This window comes from Balaenoptera physalus (assembly GCF_965194825.1).
Source record: "Balaenoptera physalus genome assembly, chromosome: 2".
Taxonomy (NCBI): Eukaryota; Metazoa; Chordata; class Mammalia; order Artiodactyla; family Balaenopteridae; genus Balaenoptera; species Balaenoptera physalus.
Window position 1 is genome coordinate 164,131,082 of NC_138883.1, and position 13,359 is coordinate 164,144,440.

Here is a 13,359-nt window from a genome sequence, read left to right on the forward strand (position 1 = left end):
GCTGAAACCACATGAGATCCCAAGTAAGTATTGCCCAACTGATCTCAATTAATATACAGGACTATGGTAGAGAATAATACATTTTTATATTAAGCTACTAACTTCTGGGATGGTTTGTAAGGCTGTTATAGAAAATGTAGTCATATTCTTATCATTTCTTCCACCAGTTATCACCTGGTGTCATTTGCTTTCAGCTTGAGGAATTTCTGTTAGTATTTCTTGGGAAGCATATCTGTTAGTGCTGAATTTTTACATTTTATTAATAATCTGAAATGTCTGTGTTTCACCCTAATTTTTGAATAGTCTTACTGGAGGTAGAATTCTGGGTTGACTGTTTTCTTTTTCCCTCAGTGCTTAAATATTGTTGTTCCATTGTCGTTTAGCCTCTTCTGTTGTTAATGAGAAATTAGCAGTAATTTTTAAAATTTTTCTCATGCTACTTCAGGAATCTTTCTTTTGATTTTAGCATTTGATTATGATGTGTCTAATTGTGCTTTCTATGTATTTATCCTGCTTGGGACTTGGTGAGTTTCTCGGTTTTAGAAGTTGACATTTTTTATCAAATTTATGGAATCGTTGGCCATTATTTTTTGTTTTGGAAGTTTCTATTAACATATCCTCAAGCTCAGAGATTCTTTCCTCAGTCATGTCCAGTTTACTAACGAGCCTATTAAAGGCATTTACAAATTTTTATTATGGTGTTTTTGATTTCTACCCGTTCATTGTGATTCTTTCTTAGGATCTCTGTCACTCTGCTTACATTTTCCATCTTCTCTTGCAGGTTGTTTACTTTTTCCATTAGAGCTCTTAGCATATTAATCATAGTTGTCCTAAATGTACAATCTGATTATTCTAACATTCATGCTGTATCTGACTCTCGTTTTGATACTTGCTCAGTCTCTTCAAACTGTGCTTTCTGCCTTGTAGTATGCCTTGTAATTATTTCCTGATAGCCAGATATGATGTACTAGATAAGATGAACTGCAGTAAATAAGCTGTTAGTAATGTGGTGGTAAGGTATGGGAGTAGGGGAAGTGTCAGAGTCCTATGATTAGGGCTTGGTCTTTTAGTGACCCTGTGCCTCTGGAATGAACTTTACAAGTGCTTCTTAGCTTCCCCCCCCCCCCATTAGGTGGTATAGGATGGCTAAAGGGGACTGGAATTGGGTATTTTCCCTTCCCCTCAGGTTGGTTTGGCTCTGATAAAAGCCCAATACGTTAAAATAGTTTCTAATAAAATAGTTTCTCTTGAGGTCAGACCTTGTTAAGGACGGAATGCTCTGACATATTTCAAAATGGTCACTTTTTCCTTCCCACTCCCTGAGGCCCAAGGGGATTTTTCTCTCATCTTCACTGCGAGAACATAGTAGAGCTCCAGGAGGTAAAACTCAAAATAGTGTGAGCCCCTGGCTCCCCTTAACTGTCTCCCCTTGGAGTTTTTAACTCTTAGACTTGTCCATACTGAGCCTTTAGAAATTTCAGAATGAGGGAGGGAGGAGGGTAGGCCAGGACTAGATTGATAGGAATTTAGAGTTTATTCCAAGTATGATTGGACACCCTTGGAAGGTTTAAATCAAGGGTGATTGGATCTGATTTACTATCTTAAAAGGTTTTTCTGGCCAACTTATGGAGACAGGAAAGTGGTGTGGTAGGTAGGCCAAATGTAGAAGTTGGGGGACCGGCTAGGGGGCTGTTACAGTCATTCAAGTGAGGACTGATGTGGTCTGAGAGTCAGTTATGCAGCTAGATTCTAATCTTGAAAACAGCCTAGATGTTCCCCGAAGCAGAAGGGACAAGATTTAGACTATTCAATCTAGGCTATTGGCAATAGATCATTGATTCTCCAATCTAAGCCGCCGAATAAATACTGCATGCCAGAATGCAATGCCTTTATATTTAGCTTTGTTTTCATCACTTCTCTCGTCCAGCCAGAAGAATTGTCACTTCCTAAACTTGTATCCTATTTCTCAGTTCTGTACTTTTACACATGACATTTCTTCCTGTTTGAAATTTATTTTCTTTATTCATTTAAACATTTGTTTATGAGATCTTATACAAGATCTGAGTGTCTACTGAGGACACTTTTTTCTTCCTCTCACTTCTAATGCAATTTTATTATATTTTTCAAGGTGTATGCTATATGGTTGTTTATACCATGATTACTATTTCCTATTGTCAAGTATTATGAATAATCTGAGAATTTATCCTAATTGCTTGCTAAAAAGTTAGCAATTCACAATTTCATGGGTTCTGGCAGAAGACATGAGACTTCTGAGTCAAAGGACTTTGATATTTATGGCATAGCAGGCAGCATGAGCTTTGTTCAGTTGGTTCTTCTTGCTCCCTGAGTCCCATGGGAGTAACACAGAGAAGCCCAGGTGGATGCTTTGTACTCAGGGGCTTTGTACCACAGTAGAGGAACCCCAAACTTAGGGAGTATTTTACAGTGGGCTACAAATAAGTCTTGTAGACTCTCTGAAAGGAGACATATTTTTATACTGGACAATCAACAAACTTGCCCTCTGTTCTTTCTGTCTTCCAAGCCTGTTCACTCTACAAACATCTTTGAAAAGATAGTCTGAAACAAAAAGCAGTTGGTGCCCCTGCTCAGAAGATGTGCAGAATCATGAGAGACCAATAGGGAATTTTCTTTCAATATCATTAGTGTAAGGACCAAGCTTTGAACATGCTATTATGGACTGAATGTTTGTGTCCCCCCTAAAATTGATACATTGAAATTCTAACCCCCAATGTGATACTATTAGGAGGTAGGGTGTTGAGAGGTAACTAGGACATGAGGGTGGAGCTCTTATGAATGGGGTTTGTGCTTTCTAAAAAGAGACACGATAGAATTTAGAGCTTGCTTATTCTCTCTGCTCTCTGCCGCGTGAGGACCCAGCAAGCAGACATCCATCTGCAAACCAAGAAGAGGGCCTTTGCCAAGAATGTGAGCATGCTGGCACCCTGATCTCTGACTTCCAGCCTCCCAAACTGTGAAAAGTAAACGTCTGTTGTTTAAGCCACCCAGTCTATGGTATTTTGTTATAGCATCCCAAACTGACTAAGACATATGCTTATGTCACCTATATCCCTAGCCCAGTGCCTATACACGTAGTGGCTCAAGAAATACGAGTTGAGTAAATAAAAAACTCGATTATACGGCCTCTTGCCGCTGCCTACATCTACCTAAATCCTAGCATTATGGATTCATACCAACTTAGTATATTTATTTTTTTTAAAAACCATTGTCTCTTAAATTTTGTTTAAGAGCTATAATGCTGTCAGTTCAACTCATTTTGAGACCATAGATCATGGGGAAAAAAATCAACTTTTCAGGTATTTACTAAAATGTTACAGATTTAAAGTTGTGAGATACACAACTGAGAGTTTTACCTTAATCAGAATTGAAGAATTCTTGGAAGAGGCAGCTCAGGAAAAGTTTCTTGGCTAAGGGTAAACATGTCAGCAGAGGGAGAGAATTCTTAAACTAGACAGCAAGCGGGTTCAGTTGTTCAAAAAGAGAAACACCAAATTCTCGGCTACTTAGCCTCAGCAGCTGGGGAAGCTATGAAGTCTTGCCCTGCATTGTCTTTGAGGGGAGCAGTAGTAGTGTTGTTTTTTTTTTCCCCTCAGGGTAATTCTTTGTGGTGAGGGATTGCTCATTGCATTTCAGGACATCTAGCATCCCTCACTCTCAGGCCTTAGGTGCCAGCAAAACTCTCCAGGTACTGTTCATTGTGTACATTTGTCAAAAAATACCCCATAGCCAAGAGAAAATAAAACAAAAAGATATGCCCAAAGTGGGTGGTTTTTCAAGAGCTACTGGGTGAGATGTAAAGATCTCACACTAACATACTGTGTGTCAAGATCAAGATAAATTCTAATGCCCTATGGGGACAGCTACCCAAATTGTGGACACTAGCTTCCTGGATAGAATATTATTTTCCTTGTGGTGACCCCCACAGATACTAAGATTCTACATAGATGCCAACTTGCCAAGAAACTGTTGAATTCTCTGTATCTGATATATGCATTCTTAATCCAACAATGGTCAGTCATTTGTTCAAAATGTTCATTGAGCCACTACTACGTGCCAGATACTGTTTCTGCATAAGGACATTGGCTAAGAAAATGCCTTTGGTTTTATAAAGTTTTCGTTATCATAGGAGGAGAGAGATAAGAAAAGTATGCAATTAAAATGGGTGATTTCTTGTGGTAACAAGTCCTTGAAGAATCCTGGGCTGAGACAGAGCCATAGGAGGGAGGAAGGAAGGAGAGGCTTTCTTAGGCTCAGGGAAGTTGAGGCAAGTCCTGGGGGTGGGTAATTAAATGGAGATCTAAAAGATGATAAGAGGTGGGGGGCTGTGAAGAGCTGGTAGGAGTGAGTTCCAAAGGGAGGGAGGAGCAAAAATGCTGAAGAGAAAAATGAGTATGTTTTTTATACTAATTAATCATTTGGCACGTAATTAGGTATTGTCTTGTGAAATAAAATTCATATTTTATGGCAAGACAAGAAAAATTTAAACATAAAATATTGTCTTTGCCCTTTGGCCTCCTCTCTCCCCTCTACTGTGCATTGTGTATCTGCTTTATGCATCAACCAAACCTTCCCAAGTCGGCAGAAATACCTGCTTAACCAGAAAGAGCAACCTCCTCCTAGCAGCAACAAGGCAACTCCTTAAAAGGTAACATTCCTTCTTGATCTTCTAAGGGGCCCAAGACACTTAGATCTGGATTGTGTGAACTGTCAATAATACATCATTTAATACATCATTTAATACACAGCCCTCTACTTCAAAAAGCTTATATAACTATGCCTTGACTCCTAATGAATGGAACAGGTCTTGGAGCTTTCTGAGATGCTCTTCCCAGGTTTATAATCCTCAAATTTTTCTTGAATAAAATTTCCCATTTCTTTTCTAGATCAACTGATTAATTTTTCTTCGACAGTCTTATGACATTGTTTGTTATCATAATGGTGATGGTTATCACTTTTTGAACTTTTTACAGGGACTTCATGTTTATTAACTCAATCCTTACAACAATTCTATGAGGTCAATATGATTATTAATTTAGAGATGTGACAACTCTGTCTTGGAGAGGTTTAGCCACTTGAAGAATTTAGATTCAAAACCAGGTCGCTTTATTCAGTTCTGCCTGTTTCTGATATTGTTTTGTGGTTTTATTCTGCCTTCCTAGGTAGATTTTGAATTTTATAAAAAATGTTTTAGTTGGCTTGGGCTACCATAACAAAATACCTGCGTAGCTTAGCCCAGGTATTTTGGGTAGCTTAACCAACAGAAATGAATTTTCTCACAGTTCCGGAGGCTGCAAGTCCAAGAACAAGATGATGGCTGATTTGATTCCTGGTGAGAACCCTCTTTCTGGCTGGCAGCCTTCTCAGTGTTCTCCCATGGTGGGAGAGACCTCTTGTCTATCTTCCTTTTCTTTTCAGGACATTAATCTCATCATGTGGGCTCTACCTTCATGATTTCATTTAAACCTAATTAACCCCCAAAGGCCCCACCTCCACATACCATCACATTGGGATTAGGGCTTCAAAATACAAATTCTGGGGGGACACATTTTATCCATAGCAGATGGGAAGAATGTGTTGTATATATTGGATATGCTCTAAAATTCTCATCAACAAATACTAAGTTAATATTACTTAGAATGAGAACTAATACGTTTTGCCCAGATAATTCCTACCTGTTTTCCAGGTTTCAGTTTAGCTGCTAGTTTTCCAGGAAGCCTGAGTTAGCTGCCATAGTACCTTACTTATCCATTAGTGTTTTGTCATCTGTCCTCTCTGACTTTGTAAGGTCCCTGAAAACCATCACCATAACATTCCTAGTGTGTGGTGGTGCAGTATCTGGTATACAGTAGCTGTTCAATAATTGTTCAGTTAAATTGATCTATCATCTATGATCCTTGGCAGATTGAAAGCTCTCTGAACCTTAGTTTCCTCATCTGTAATGTGTAATCTACTTCATTCAGTTAAGAGAGTTCGATGAACTGATGGATATGGAAACATTGTTGTCTCTTTTTTCCCCCTTTGCCTCCTTGTCCACCATTTATTTATTCTCTTTTAAAGCTCTTCACTTTACTTGCAACATACCTTATGATTTAGCTATCTGAAAAGGTTAAGCACACGGTGACAGGTGATTGCAAAATGGATCTATATTTTTAGAATAGTAGCTGTAATTCTTTAAATGCCAAGGCTAAAACAGCACAATGATTGTTTCATCTGAAGGTGATATTTATCACACTGAAGATATAGGCAATAGATTTTTCTGTATCTGGTGTAAAATGTTGACGATAGCACAGCATTAAGTTCTCTGATATGCCTAAGTTCAATTAGTGATAGGTTAAATATATAGTTAGAGTAACAATAAGTTTCAAGCAGAAAATTAGGTCACACTATCTGAAAAGCATAAGCATATTTATCAAAATAGTGGGATTAAATATTTGAAATTGTAACTATTCTGGAAAATCTAATGAGGTATGAACAGATGAGCATGGGTCTCACTGATTTTAAGGTACATCATTACTTCCATTCCATGGGTTATTTATTTCCCAAAAGCTCCTTGAAGATAATGACATTTATCTATAATTATAGATATAAGTAATATAGATATAAATATATTTTACATGAAGGATAGGACATATAAGGAATACTTGGTCATTGTATTTTAATTTGTTATTAATTTTATTTTTCTCAAAGTAATGTATGCACTTAATGTTAAAATGCCAAGCTTACCCTAAATAACAGGGGTCTGCCTCCCTAACCCCATTCAACCCTTAGTCTCTTTCTGCAAAGGTAATAACCTTTAACTCCCTTGCTGTTTCTTCTGGCATTTACATCCATGTTTTAAAACAACATGCAAATGTTGTGATTTCTTTTTTTATTATTATTATTATTTATTTATTTAGGCTACGCCTGGCCTTAGTTGTGGCATGCAGGATCTTTAGTTGCAGCATGTGGACTTCTTAGTCGCGACATGCATGCAGGTTCTAGTTCTCTGACCAGGGATCGAACCCGGGCCCCCTGCAGTGGGAGCACTGAGTCTTACCCACTAGACCACCAGGGAAGTCCCGTGATTTCTTATTTATTAATGTTTAGACTTTATTTGCTTCCTGTTGTGGTGATTGACAGTATGCCTCTCTTAGACCATCTTACTCATTTACCACCAACACCATCGTCTTGATGAGTTGTATTATAGTTTTTATTTATGCCAACAGTCAGTGCATATTATTATTATTCACAGTGCATACCATTATTATTATGATTTGACCACTGTTGATAGTCTTCTTTCTGGCACAGCCTTTTGTCTTTTTCTCCTGGAATTAATGGCAGTCTCTGTCTCTCTGTCTCTTTGTTTCTCATCTCTCTCTTCCTTTTTCATTCATTTGCTTAGTTTTCTTTTTACATATCTTTTCCCACCAAATACTCAATAGACCAATAATTTTCAAAATATTCAAACACATCAATTAACCCACAACCTCCTTTTTGTTTCCCCTGGAAAACAAATGTCCTGCTCTAGCCGTTCACCCCTGCTCCCACCTCAACCGACGGCTCTAGGTGTGCTGCCAGCTGTCATCCTGGGGCTTTCCACTGTCTAGCCCCAGGATAGAAATGCTATTTCTTGAATCCCGTGTCTTCCTCTCTTGGTTTTCTACCTCGTTTTGCTATAACACATTCTACTGTAGCTTCCTAAGGAAAAGAGCATCCATGATAAATTTTCTTCAGTCCTTGTGATTTTTGAAATCTCTTTATTTTAAACTTATAACTTGATGAACAGTTTGACTGGGCTCAAAATTCTAGGTTGAAAGTAATTTTCCCTCAAAATTTTGACATTATAAATACATTGCTTTCACATCCCCATTGTTGCTGTTGAGAAGTCCAGTGCCATGTTGATCCTTTGTAAGTAACATTTTTTTCTTACTTGAATATGTAGCCAAATAAAATTTTATGTATATATGTATGTACATATATCATATATATATAAACTTTTCATTTTGAAATAATTTTTAAATCACAGAAAAGTCACAAAAATAACACACAAAATTCTTGTATATCGCTCACCCAGATTCCCTGATTTCTTTCATTCTTAATCATTCACTCTTTGTTTTTCCTGCTTTCTTTTTGGATTATTTATTAGTGGGATATTGGATACCCTAGGTCAATGCTCAGACCTTATTTTCTCTCCCATTTTCGTGTTCTGGTGTTTTTCATTTTCTTTCTGATAGATTTTTATTTTCTATCACCCCTATTATTTTATTTCAATTAGTTAAATTTTTGAATTCCAAGAGTTTTTCCTTCTGATTGTTTCTATTCTCCAACATTCTGTTCTTGTTACTAGATGTACTATCTTAATATCTTATTTCTCTGATATTTTTTGTATCTTCTGTCCCTGTGTTACTAGCTATTTCTAAAAAGCTAGTTTGAGTTGATCTCTCTCTTTCAAGTCAGAGACTGTATCAGTTAGGATCCTAGTAGGTAATAATATTTGGAAGATATTATTATCACACTTTAGGAAGATCTGTTTGCAGGGTTTAGGGTAAATAAGAGATGGTGAAAAGCAGAGGTTTACAGCAGCAAAGAGCTGTTAATGTCCCTGGACCTAAAGGGCTATGGAGGGAGAAATTGTTGGGACCTGAAGAGAGCACTAGTTATAGCTGCAGCTCGGGGAGAGGGTTGCCTGAATGAGGCTACTAAAGAAATCATGATTATATTGCTTATAATAAATAATATTATATTGTCTAATAAGGGAATGTTGCTACTGATAACCTTTAGCCCCGCAGAGAGGGAGATTTGACTCTTGCCCTGCCATCTCTGGCTGGTGCCTCCCATTCACCGAATCCACATAGGAGGCAGAATTCAGGAGCCTGGGTATAGTCTCTAGGGCTTGGCCTCCTGGGTCACACTGCAGGGTAGAGATGGAAGGGGGTGGCTCTGAGACACAAAGGGAGAATATCTAGCACTGAGCCTCCTTAAAATATTAGTGATCCTTTGCTATGCACTCATTTGTGAATGCTGCTGTATAATTTGAGACTCTAGGATTTCTTAGAGGCTGATCTTTGGTCTGCTCTGTGATGAATGGAGGGAGAAAGGACTAGAATTGAGGACAGTGACCTGATGTGCTGGGTTAGGGAGAGATCTGAGAGTCTAAGATTTGTATACCAGCTTTTAATAAAGTCCTGATTTTCATTCCTGCAACTCAGCTCTGCTTTCCAAATCATCAGTGCCTCCAATGGCTGAAATTCTCAGGATTTCTGTGAGACATACAGCTTTTAAGTCCTCCTCTTCTCTGCCAACTCCTTTACAATTTCTCTATCTACTTGCCATCTTTCAAAGTTTGTTGATCTCGTTTCTGCTATCATCTCCTTTCCTAATATCTTTGTATCTACATCTCTTTGTCTTTTGTCCTTATATCAGTTAGCTTAGGGATCAGAGAGACCATCTGCCATGTGTGATGAGAATTCTTAGATATTTTTATAAGTTGACTCATGGAGAATATAAATTTCATAAATGGACTCAGAACTGAGTGAACTAAACAGTGATTAATAACAGTTTCATCTACTAAATGTTTATGTCTAGAAATTCATGAATCTGAACACTACAGTACAATGAAAAATACTGTTTCATAGCTACCATTATAGGTGACTAGCGTTTTGGTCACTTTTTTTGTCATTTAAAACAAGGAATGTTATTACTGTTTTTAACGTGGAGTCACATACCTGGCAGGGATATATGTATATTCATCACTTCTTGTTCTGCTCATTCTCTGACAAAAGTGCTCATACACTGAAATTGCAAAGCATGAGGAGGAAAAAAGGAAAGGGGATGGATTATCCGCCCTTCAATGATCGAGAGTTGGCTGCACCAGACGCTGCCAAAAGAAATCTGCCCAGTGTCTGTTTTAATCAAACATATTTATAACTCAGTCCTTTACATTTGTAATTTAACAATTGAATTATTTCCATTTAACTGGCAGCAGATGGTGTGTGATTATTGCCTTCCTAATAAAAAAAAGCCTGTCAATACTTGTTAAATATGGATTAAGCCAAGGGTTACTGAAACTGCTTGGGTTTTCATGAATACAGTTAATTCAACTTGAATTTGGCAATTAAAATGTGTAGAAATCACATAAATTATATATGCATTATGCATCTTGGCACCTCAGCTTCAAAATGAAGTAGTTGGGTAGTGAATTCCACTTGGAGATAAAACTTATTTTTGCTATTTTAAGTTAGAAAATAAAATTGTCCCTGTGTAAACATGGGCGGTAGTTTGCATATTTTAAAGTCCATTATGCTTGTGAGATGTTCTCCTCCAGCACGGAGTCCAGGGAGACTGTGCAGCCTGTTCATCTGCCCGGCATTCTCACTGGTTTAAAGGAAGGCAGCTCGGAGGTACTGCAAACACAGTTTCACTTACCACCCAAGCAGCAGATTGAATGTAAATGATATTTTCAGCTCTTCAGAAATTGTGATCACATTTTTTAAAAAGGTAAATTATTATCCAGCAGGTGTATAAGCCTGTTCAGAAGGGTTGAGGTTCCTTTAAAAAAATTGACTCTTTGGGTCAAAACTGGAGTAACTGCAGTATCCTATGAAGTTTTCAGGATGGATGAATGTTTGATTCAGTGGAACCTATTGCATTATGTATTGAAAGAAAACAACGCAAGTCATTTGGTCTCAAGCTTGAGGTTTCTGTGTGTGGTATATGTATATATTTTTATGAGAGTTGACTTTTTAGAGGGTTTCTTTGGTTATTGTTTTCAGGGTTTTTGCCTCTCAGGGCTTTGCCTCATCTTTCATCTTCATGCTATTTTTCTGAGAAATCTGTTTCAGGCATGGCGCAGGGATGGTCCCTAGTGAAGCTCCCTTTGCTCCCTTCAGGCCTCAGTTGAACTTTCTGCTCAGTGGATCCAACACTTTCCTTTCAGCTCATGAGAGCTCATCACTCATTTTTCTCCTGACCGGCTTAGATGCCTCTTTTTTCAATTTAGAAAAATACCTTTGCCAGTGACTTTTTTTAAAAGAAAGTTTTTAGAAAGGGTGTGTGTGTGTGTGTATGTATGTATGTATGTGTGTGTCCTGAGATTCTAGAATAGAATAGGAATAGACATAGAAAAAGATATGGGAAGGCTGTGAAGGTAGATGTATTTTGGCATTTGAAGGAACTTTCCAATAAAGCAGGACAAAAATTCCACCGTCTATTAGGGTTTTGGGTCCCTCATCTGAAGTCAGTCTGACACAAGTTAGGGAACACAATAGGTTGAACTGTATACAGATCTGTAGAAAATCAGCAATTGAATAGCAGTAATTTTATATGACACAACATGATATTTTAAAGTTGTTTTTTATTTCAATTAGAATTAACAGGACTTGGTAACTTATTGCATTTGGTGGTGAAAGAGGAAGGAGTTAAGTGACTTTGATAAATGTTTATCTTTGGTGTTTATCTTGTATTTAAATTCATGGTCATTAACATCAGGATAGATAATAGCTATCATATAAAACTTTGTTTCAGGCACATTTCTATGCTATTTATCTCTGTCTATCTGTCCATCTATCCATCCATCCATCCAATCAATGAATCTTCTATTCTATGAGAAAGTATTATTATTATTCCTGATTTATGGAGCAGGAAAGGGAGGGTTAGAGAGAGAGCTTAGCTAACTTGCCCAGATCACATAGGTGAAAGGTGCTGGCGGCTGGGTTCTCATTCAAGCTTTCTGACTCCAGAATCTGGCCCAGAAGCCCCACGTCATCCCCCAGTGGGCTCTGAATGCTGCCCCCTGTCACATACTTGTCCCTGGTGCATTTCTTCTCCCCTCCTCTCCTGTAGGACTATTTTATACATCTCCTTTCTCCTCGAACCTCCAGTATCTCCTCTCCTACACACATTCTCAGCTCATGACTTTGTTTCTCCACCACTGTTAATTCCCCGTCCTCCTAAATCTGCATCCATATATATACTCTGCCTCACCTCCAGCGGATGTGGGATCAACTGTCCCAGCAGCTCCTCCCCTAGATAGTAGAGCATATCCCCTTTACTCAGCGATATTCCTGTAGCAACTTTCTCCTCTTTTGTATTGTTAATTTGTCCCTTTCTTCTGGGTTAGTCTCATAAGCATGCAAACCAGTTTTCATTTCTCCTCTTAAAAAGAGAAACTCCTTTTATCTCACATCTTTTTGTCAGTTACTCTCCCACTCCTATCCCCACTGTGATAAAACTCTTGGAAAGAGTTACCTGTAATCAATTCTCCAAATTCGTCTCCTCCCGTTCAGCCTTGAACACTGAGTAGGCTCTTGTCTGCTGCTCTTGACAGGCACTGATGAGCTTCACGTTGTTGCAGCACCCATCTGTTCATCTTTTCTTAGTTGATCTCTCAGCTGCATTTGACATAGATGATCACTCTCTCCTTGAATTCCGTCTTTAGTTCAGTTTCCGGAATGCCACACTGTCATGGCTTTCATCCTACCTTCCCAACTGTTGCCTCTCTGCCACTTTTGTTCCTTATCTTTCTGACCTCGAAATGCTGGAGTGGAATAGCATTCAAAGTTTTTCTTTGCACTACCTTGGTGCTCTCATCTGCATCATGGTCTTCAATATAGTTTGCATCAGCCTTTCTCGGGTACCATTTCAGATCCTCAGAGACTCTTTTGTTTCAGCTCTTCACTGCCTTCGAACTGCACCCCTGCGCATTTTGTTTTTTGCCTCCTGCATGCCATAGATCGTTGGTGTTCTCTGAAAACTCATATGTTGGAACCAAATCCCCAAGATTTGGGACATGATTTGGTCAAAGTGAATGCAATCAGAGACCTCACTTTTATGGAGAGCTCCGATTGCCTCCTCCCCGCTTCCTTCATGTGAGGACACGGAGAGGATGGCTGTCTGTGAGCCAGGAACCGAGTCCTCACCAGACACGCAGTGCGCTGCTGCTTTCATCTTGGACTTCCCGCTCTCCAGAACTATGAGGAATAAAGTTCTATTGTTTATAAGCCACCCAGTCTGTGGTATTTTGTTACAGAAGTCCAAACGGACTAAGACACTGCAAGAGGCTTTTTGGTTAATGCCACCTGGAGACCTCTGCGCCTGTGGAACCCATCCCTACTTGTGCAGCCCGGGGTTTACACCACTGGGACATGAGATCCAGTGGGTAAATTCTCTCCTCTTTCACACTTTTTGGCTCTCCTATCATAGTCAGTTTTGCTCTTCCATCCCCTGCTGCTTTAGTTTTCATCACTACTTCACAGTTCTCCAAAGAAAGGCGGTGAGCAATGAATATCATTTACATTTTCCTCTAAGTACTCCAAATAGAGCCTTGACAAAAATATATCTTTT

General features: G+C 38.6%; 1 protein-coding gene across 1 annotated transcript in view; it reads left to right on the forward strand.

Annotated features, from left to right (window-relative positions):
- Nucleotides 1-13,359, forward strand: part of MALRD1 (MAM and LDL receptor class A domain containing 1) — a 621,227-nt gene continuing 607,868 nt past the window's right edge. Inside the window, exon 1 of the mRNA XM_082449909.1 lies at nucleotides 1-13,359. This exon is cut by the window's right edge and continues 14,979 nt beyond it. The gene's annotated coding sequence lies outside the window, so the exon portion shown is untranslated.